This window comes from Cucumis melo, chromosome 2 (genome assembly GCF_025177605.1).
Source record: "Cucumis melo cultivar AY chromosome 2, USDA_Cmelo_AY_1.0, whole genome shotgun sequence".
Lineage (NCBI taxonomy): Eukaryota > Viridiplantae > Streptophyta > Magnoliopsida > Cucurbitales > Cucurbitaceae > Cucumis > Cucumis melo.
In genome coordinates, this window is record NC_066858.1 from 13,238,052 (window position 1) to 13,248,254 (window position 10,203).

Here is a 10,203-nt window from a genome sequence, read left to right on the forward strand (position 1 = left end):
ATTATATAATGGGTAATCATTTGGGTCATTGTTGAAATTGAGTGATGTACATAGACAGAAAAAGAGAGAAAGAATATATTTTATAAAGTCCATTAAACAATATTTGGATGAGTTCACAATTAAATTTACTAATCTTGAAGAAAAAAACACTAAAAAAAATAAATAATAAAAACTTGGTATGCATTCTTACACTTTTCTTTCTTAATTCCCTATCAGCTTTGCCTACCCAACAATCCTCTTTTCATTCTCATTAATTCTAATAGACTTGTGTTAATTAAGTTGTCACGAAGTAACTAAAATTAAACTCAAACTATATATAGCAGATGTGTTAATATTCAATTATTATAATAATGCATACAAACGTGATTAGTAGAAGGCTCAATTCCCTAACAAAAATTAAGACATTGTTTAGTTCAACAAAATTTATTTGCTTTACCTACCACTACTACTAATCAGGAAATCTCTACCACTAAATATCATCTCTCTCAGAAACCATTTACGATTCATTTATAAATTATTTTTATCAACTTTTTCAAAATGAAAACTCATTATCTTTCAATTAGATAATGTATTCAAATATAACAAAATAAACAAAATATCTACAAATAAAATGAAATATCATATACTATCCATAATATATCATAATAGATCACTACTATTAAATAGTTATATATATAGTAGTTTATCACAATCTATCACGAATAAACTGTAATTTGTTGTAATATTTGAAAATATTTTCAGTTTTATCATTTACGATAATTTTTCTATAAGTTTCTCTAATAAATTATTTTTACATAAATTTTTTATATAAAAATTAATATTTTATAGGGACATCTTCAAATATAGTATAATGAACCAAAATATTTACAAAATATAACAAACGTTAAGATTCTATCAATGATAGATTTCTAATTAACGCATTTTGTGGACATTGATAGACTTTTATTGGTGTCTACATTTGATAGAATCTTGTAAATATTGTCAATAGCATTTTATATTCAACTTGTATTCGTAATTATTTTTGTATTTAATTTATTAAATAATATTTTGAGATATTTTTAAATATAGTAAAATAAACTAAAATATTTACGACGTATAACAAAATTTAGGATTCTATTAATGATATACACTGATACACTTCTACTGTTGTTTATTAATATGATCGATAGAAGCATATCAGTATCTAACAATGTCTATCGTTAGATATAATATGAAATTTTGCTATACTTGATAAGTATTTTGTCAAATTTATTGTTCTGGACAATTCTTCTAATTTTTTAATACAACTTTTAATATATATTTTTTTGTTGATGTATTTCTATGTGAGTATTAACGGTTACTAAATAAAATTATTTAAATACGAACAACCCTATTAGTTATTTATTAACTTTAAATAAACGGTTGGTATAAAAAAATATATTATTATATGATAAAATACATTTTAATAAATTATTAGTATCTTAAGATAGCAAAAAATAATTATAAAAGGTATTATTTACTAAAACATTTTAAATTAATTTAAAATATGATATGGTATTCTATTAATGCTTTACAAATATGATATTTTCTAGGGTATTTGTCATATTATAAACTCCTACCTATTTTGGTATTTCTAATTTTTGGAGTTTTAGGGTCTATTATTGTCTACGAACAAGATATTCTTTTAAGAATACATTTTTTAGAAAACATTTTTTTAAATGAGTTTATCATCTAAACCCTTACATGTTTGGTTTGACCTCTTTATAAATGTTTATATGAAAAATTGTGTTTGGTTTGTCTTATACTAACAATGTTTATACTTAGGTCAAATTACAATAAAAAGACTATTAAACATTATAAATTAATTTTATAAAAAAATGGGTAATTATAATAGGTAGCAATTTTTAGAATAATTATTAAGTATGTAGCAATATTTTAAAAAAATTGCAAATATAGCAAAATCTATAAATGATATAGTTCTATCGTTGATAGACTCTTATGGTTTATCAATGATAGACCAACATTTGCTAAATGATCTATCAGTGATAGACTCTTATCATTGATAGATTTTGACAGATTTTGCTATATTTGCAATTTTTTTTAAATGTTGCTATATACTTAATTGTTTTGAATATAATTTTTATATTTGCAACTATGCCTAAAAAAATACACACATTTTGAATTAATCTTTTTTTTCAGAAATATGTTTTAAAATTAATCGCACGTTATCTTTAAATTATTAATTTCTTAGTTATTTGAAACTAAACATTAATTTCATTTTCCTTTTGTCTTTTTTTTTTTTTTTTTTTTTTGACAATTCAATTTTAAAAACACAAATATCTTGAAATATAAATACATAATCATAAAGAAAAACAATTGATTTCTAACAGAAAAATATACATAAGATAAATAATTGTTCCTATATGATATAATATCAACTAGACAAGAAGATATGCAATTCGATCACGTTCTTCATTCATCTTCATTTCACAAAAAAATATTCAAAGTATTTAAAAAAAAAACAAAAAGAACGACGAAGTAAAAAATAGATAGTAAAAAGAAATAAAAAAAATAGAGGAAGAAAAATAGATATTTGGGAGGGATTTCTCGTTAAACACCATATAAACATTTATTCTAAAATTTAGTCAAATGTGTTTTCTCTAAAGTAAGATCTATTTCATAATTTCATTTTTTAAAAAATTATTTTAATCCAATATCAAACATCTCAATTTATCTTAAAATGAATTATTTTAAAAATTAAATACTTTAAAAATCAATCCAAACATATCCTTAGTCTCTTTAAAAAAGAGTTGAAAAACTTTGGAATTATGAATCGAAAATAGGATCAATAGGCAGTACACATATATCATATATGTATTTTCAACACAAAATCGTACTCTATGTATGTCTTAATAGTCAATCCTATATTAATTTGTAATTAACAATTTGAAGGATGCAACATAATTGAGTTGTTGATTTCAATTACTACAAATAACTCCTAATATACACCAAACATCAAGGTCGATGGAGCTTTAATTTCTTTTTAATCATTCTATTTTTATTTCTGATTTCAGCTCATTATAGTAAGTAAAATGAAAGCATTTAAGTGTTTTTCCTACTTCATAAATGGAGCTTTTAAGTTTTTTTTTTTTTTACTATCTTATCATCATTAAAGCTTGTAAGTTATGAAAGAGGATGTAATTATATAATATTAAAATATAAATTTATTAGAGAATTTAATTTCAATAATTTATCTTTGAAAATGTCCTATTTTTTAATAGATAATATTTTTTTTACATCACTCATATCAAATAAATAGTTAAAATATTTATAAAAAAAATGAAGATAAAATTTGATGAGATGTAAATGATGAACACCTAAAATATTTCTCTAACATTTATAAATTATGATACTAATAGGAAGGGCAGGATCATGCATGCACAAATGAAAACTAAAAATCAAAGTTTACTGTATGATGCTTTTTTTAGAACATAGAAAACGATGGTTATAATCAGGTTATATAAATGAGCCACATATATGGTATGAATTGTATTATTTACCTAACTTACACCATTAATAAACAGAAAATTTATATAGGAAATAAATGTAGGTTTGACTTCTCAATTTGAAATTTTGGTGTAGTAGAAGATTAATAAAGAGGAGAGATGATTATGCATAAATATATGATATATGATATATATATATATATATATATAGTTCTAGAAAATGGAATCTGTGTAGGCATTCGCCCAAAATTTGTATCCATTTTGAATTGGGTAGGTCTGATTTTAGTTAAACCACATAAAATTCGTTGTCACACATCAACGTAATTAATCATCTTCTAAATTCTTTTTATAGACTTAATGAAAAAGAAACACTAATACTTATATAATAGATGTATTGTCAAATTACTGAACATTCTGACATTTGTTGAATACTTGTTAACACACGGATGATGTTTTTAGATACTAGCTCTACAAAGCTAAACGTAGATTCGAAGGTTTCTTAGTCATATTTCAAATACTTGACGTGTATGTTTAATAAATTTTTGAGGCAGAAGTACATCAATTATCTTATTTTTTAAACATATAAATGCATGCACTTTTTGACTTTGAATTTCTGTGTCGACCCAAGAAATTTGGACAAGAAAAGCAATACTTGACTTTCACGTTAACAGCAAGCAGTAAATTTATTTGATATGGAAAGAGAGTGAGTTGCAAAATAAAAAGACACATGTTCACTTGTGCAAGTACAATGCTTTAACCTCGAGAGTGAATATGCATAGCAAGTTAATGAATAGACTTACTTCTCTAGAGCTATATGATGATGTATTTATAGGAGTGGTTGACCTAATAAGCGTTATTTTGATATATAGTTTTACATAGTAGCTTTGAAATACTTCTTCATCTCATTGAGCCGAGGGGCATGTATGTTTCATATTGTTTGACTGAGGTCGAAAACCTTCTCATACACCCACTTTGGTCCTAGAGCAATGACATGTCTCATAAGTTATGTTGCAAAGTCAAGGTCGAGCACATACGTGCTTAACCTAAGCTAATAGTCTCTTTCCTAGACCCAAAATGAACTTGGGTTCTATTTTTCGTCTAAGCCTTATTATTATTATTTTGTTGCTTCTATTTATTTTCATTACATTGTTTAGTCTAAAATAAAAAACCTATAACAAAAATATATATTATTTTAAAATTGTATTAGTACTGTCATAAACATGTTTTAATTATGGTACACAGATGTAGACATTTTGAATAAAAAAGACGTGGATGTATCATCTATGTATACGTGTGGGTATAATATTTAATTTGTATATTTTGTTTGCATCAGTATTGTGATCTTTTACGTGTGAGCTGATTCAACTTAATTAGATATTAAGTAAACCATGCATAATATGGATATATATGTTGAATTAATTAAGTTTTTGACTATGCATTAATTTTGCCATCCCATTCACATATAATAAATTAATTAGTAATGAAACAGGCAGTTGTTGGCCAGCAGAAGTTCTTGGTTGATTGTTATATATATATATATATAGATAGATAGAGATATAAAATACAATCAATTATACGTTAATTTTTTTTGTCATATTCATATAGAGCCAACCACAAAAACTCCAACTCCAAACCACCTTCCACCCACCAAAAATATACCCAATTCCAATCAATTTTCATTTTTTTTTTCAAAACCAAACCCCCATCAGCTTTATGTTATAATGGACAGCCTATCAATTTTTCTTTCTTTCTTTCTTTACTTTTTTTTTTTTTTTTGACCAAAATACATTTATTTGTTTATATTCATCCTTCCTCCTTATTCTCTTTTTATTAATTTTCTTTTCAATGGAAAAATCCGACCATAAATACATGGGTAGTAATGGTTGTAACATATATAAATATATATTTATATTGGTAGTGCAGCTTGAAAAACAATGAAACAACTGTCAATAACTGTAGCCGAAGATAATCAGTGCTTTTAATAATAGTAGGAATAGCAACAAGCACATATAGTAGAGACAATAGAGACACAGAGATTTGTTAACTCGGTTCGATGACACTGTATCTACGTCTGGAGGATACTTGACCCAAGATAGGAGATTTTATTACTAACACCTTATCATAAGTAATCTCTTATGATAATCAGTACAGAGTTTACACTTGAATTCTTATTCTATACTGTAGTTATATTTATCAGAGAATACACAAACATATAACGACTAAGTCAATGTTTGATTCAGACTAATCAAAATCTCTTCCATATTCAATACTTCCTGATTAAGTAATTCAATGATGAAGATCTCCTGTTTGATCAATTTTCTCATCAATCATCCGATCGATCAGGGTTCTGTATATAACTTGTGTCATACACGATCTTCATACTGATGGTGTGTTGCATATCTTGAATTCATTCACCAAGTTGTTTCATATTTAGAATATTCACCAAGACAGCTTACGAGCAACACACTTCTGTTTTGTAGCAAAAAAATTTCACCTGCACAATAATTTTTGCAACAGCCTCATCCAAAGACTTCAACCATCTATATATAATTTTTGTTTTCACCGCAAACAAGAATCAAATCTCGCAAATCATATCTTTCGTAAAACTCAGAATAATCCATATCTTATTCCCATTCCCAAGCAATTTGGTAACCAATAAATCTGACAAGGCACCAAATCTTTTTCCCCGTTTTCACACGTTAGATATTTCTTACAACATGTGCAACAAATACTACGGGCTCACCATTTCTTAACACAGTCAGTTCGTGAATTAGTTTGCAATATGTAAGTATATAATTTATAGGTCATGTTTGGCAATTAGTTCTATCCTTAACTTTCGTTTTCTTTTTACCTAAAAGAATTAAATCGATTTTCTCACCATTTCTAGTATCGTAATTGACATCTTTCTTAAATACAAGAATTGAATTATTAATCAAACTCCAAAAATGAATTTAGGTTTTTCAAAACTATACTTTAATTTTTGTTTTCAAGATTTTTCCAAATCAAGAAATTTGGTAGTATGTAAAAGAATGTCTAGAGACTTAATTAGTTTTTTTTTTTTTAAAAAAAAAAAACAATAAAAGCCAAAAGGGTTACCAAAACCCTTAAGAAATTACCCATAAATTTAAGGAGTTACATGGATGAATTCAAAATCCTATAGGACAGTTATAATAGCTCCTGAACCCTAAAGTTTAAGGGTAGGCTTTTAGTATTTCTTTTTCGAATTTCTTTAATGGGTAAGGTAACCATCGTCGTAGAGTATTTTCTTGTTATTCTTTTTCTCTATGCAAAGGACACATCAAACACACAATTAATGAGTAATAATGTCAATTTTATTTTTCAACATCTTTAAATACTATTTTGAAATTTCAAAGCATATATTGATACATCCATTAAGAGAATGCCCAATCATCTAAAAACCAAGTAGAAGAGAGATAGAGAAATATGAAAAACAAGAAAAAAGGAAAATCATTCATAATTGTGAGTTTGGACATTTTATGTTGACGTACATCAATATCTTATAGCATATGGTTACATCAAATAATTCACCCATTCTCAAACAATTTGCCCAATTTCAATTTGAGCACCCCTACCTTGTACCACATAATTCTCTCTTTTTTTGTTCTTAAATACCCAAACTTTTGTATTTAAACTCGACATATACTTTATTTGTAAAGACACATTAATTAATAACCACATTTATAGATTAGAAAACGTGAACAGTAAGATTTGTATTTGTAATAGTATTTATTGTTATAATAAAAAACGAAAGAAAGAAGAGCAAATTTTAATACATATCAATAGTGATGATGACCATAGGCATTAGGGCAAAGAAGAATAAGTTTAATTATTTATTTAAACTGATCGGGAAAAACAGTAGAATTAAAACAGCAGCATAAATAAATATGGAAAAAAGAGAAGAAAACAAAAGTTGAATCCATAAAATCTTCAGAATTAGTACTGTCGCTATAAGGTACGCACATGGAAAAAAAAAAAAAGGAACCCTAAAACTTCGTCTGTGCATGGAGCCGCATTGTCCCCTGACTGGGCCAATACTGAGCTGGAACCACTGTCCTAGATGTTAGGGGAGTTCGAAAAATTTGTCGTAGACTCAATTTAATTGGAATAAGTTGGAGGATTATCAATCCATTTGTGTGGATTTGATTCGAGTGAATGAAAATTTTATACATTGTATGTTGTTGACCGTCAACGAAAGTCACATTCATATTTTCTTGATCGTAAACTGTATAAAAATTGTTAGATATAATGTCTTTCTTAATACTTTTTTGAACATCAATATAAGGTAATATTAATACTTTTTTGTCATTAATTGTTCCAAGAAAACCTATTTATCCTTTTATGTTAGGACACTTTTTGCTTGATCAATGAAGGATAATATCGACATTTCCTTAGCCGTCATCTTTGAAATAAAATATTCATATCATTGGGACCCCTAAACTATTAGCTAAGATTTTTAAACAATTTATTATTATAAGAGAATAAGGAAAAAAATAACAAAATTGGGTACAACAAACATGAAAAGGCGTGGTCCGTAACAATCACTGCAAAACTGAGATAACACTTCCTTTTTATTGCGAAAGATGCAGATATTCTCGTGATTTGTAGATATTTTCTGATCAGGTTGGGTTGGTTTTATTATTTTATAAGAATTATTTAGGTTGAGGAAATTTATAACCCAAACAATTGAGTTGATGCGTCTAAAAAATGTTTCAACAAGTCTAACTGAACCCACAAACACACCTACTAAATTACTAACAAATTATATATTTATCTCAAATAAGGTTAGGAAGTAAGTAAAGTTTAAATCTGACGTACTGTGATAAAGAAAGGAAAGTAAGTGTAACATAAGTACATATAATATATGTTAACGATTAAGGTATGTACTTTGGTTAAAATACCATTTTAATTCTCATACTTCAAAAATCGTTCAAATCTAGGTTAATTTTTATCATTTCATTTGTTTAATTTTAGTTGTTCTACTTTCAAGAACTCTTAAATACTTATTACAACAAAGTTAATTTCGACCCTAATTAGGTTAGATAATAACAATATATAATTTTCATGTAGAAAAATACAATTTGTGAATATGTTTTAAAATTTATACTAAAATGCTATAAACAGCAAAAGGTTTGAAAAAAAAATCAATAGAAAGCAAATTTAGATACAAAGACTAAAAATCGGATAATAATTGAAAGTATAGAAACTAAAATTTCAACTAACAAGTATTTTAACCTATATTATTGTTAATTAAATATATAGATTAGGTATTTGAACATATAAATGGTTTATTAATAACATGCCTAAAAGGTATATATGATATAAAAATGGTATATCAATGTTATTGAACCTACAAAACTCTTTGGTATATATGCAACATACGCCCACCTATGACAATAATTTCTATAAAACTAACTACACCTATTTCCAAAATGTCTAAGGGTAAAAACTAAAAGAAGGGTTGGTTTCAATAATTTGGGATCTTAGGGTATATGGTTTTGGCAGAATCTGCAAAATCTCTAACAATGTATTGATTATGCTTGAATAACTTGACAGAACCATAAAGAAGGCCATTTGAATCCAATATTATTCATTTATGACATCTCTCATCCAATTCATTTTCTATTCCTAGCTCTCCTAAAAAAAACCCATTACCTAAGTTCTTTAGTATTGAAATCATATTGAGACAAAAGTATTAATGTTTTTATCAACATATTTGACTATTGTGAGAAAACCAGATAGTTAATGGTTTTACTTAACATTTCTTGAAGAAACACGTGTATTCTAAATCGAACTTGTTACTTGTCGAAATTTTGAAACTAATATGGGAAAGTAGTGCAAAGATTGGAATGAAGAGAGGAGTGAATAGGAAAAGTTTGGTAAGTAATAAATGGCGGAGGGAAATTGGTTAAAATTAATGAAGAGGTGAAACGGAGAGATGGAGAAGAGGATGAGGAGCATATGTGTGTGTTGGGAAGGGAGGGTTATATGCAATGAAAACAGTCCCCACTGCCACTTCATCTTAATATCAACTTGCCATTTTGGCAACCACTTGGGGGCATCACACACACTCTTCGACCACCACTTCATCAACTTATTACAAATGTATACAAAATCTAATTAGTACAAATCAATAATATTATCTTTTATAGATTTTTTTTTTCATCTTGCTGTGGGTAATTTGTTAACACAAAAATAAATCTAATAAATAAAGAGAAAAAAGTCAGGCTAATTATAACAATTTATTTTTGATGACTTTTTCAAAGTAGCGTAAATGATGTATTAATTCAATTAAGATGTTTAATTAAATCTCTCCTAAACCTGTGAAATGAAGTTTAATGCAGTTTCAAAGGTTTGTTCAAGTTTTTGTAGGGATAATTGCAAGTAGAACAATTAGATTTAAAATAATTAATTAAATATATATTAATATTTTAAAAAGATCGTAAATATAGTAAAATTTATTAAAGTATGTCAATAATAAAAGTCTATGGATTATATTGCAAATATTAATATAGTATTTATAAACCATAAGAGTGCTAATAGAAGTCTATAAATTTTAAGGGTTTTTAACTCAAAAGGCCTAATTTGGCCTATGATTTTACACAATGGGCCTAATTAAATATTACACTAAGGTCCTAAATGGGCTACTATTTTACATAAAATTTTTGACCAAATATACTACACTACCCATATTAAATCA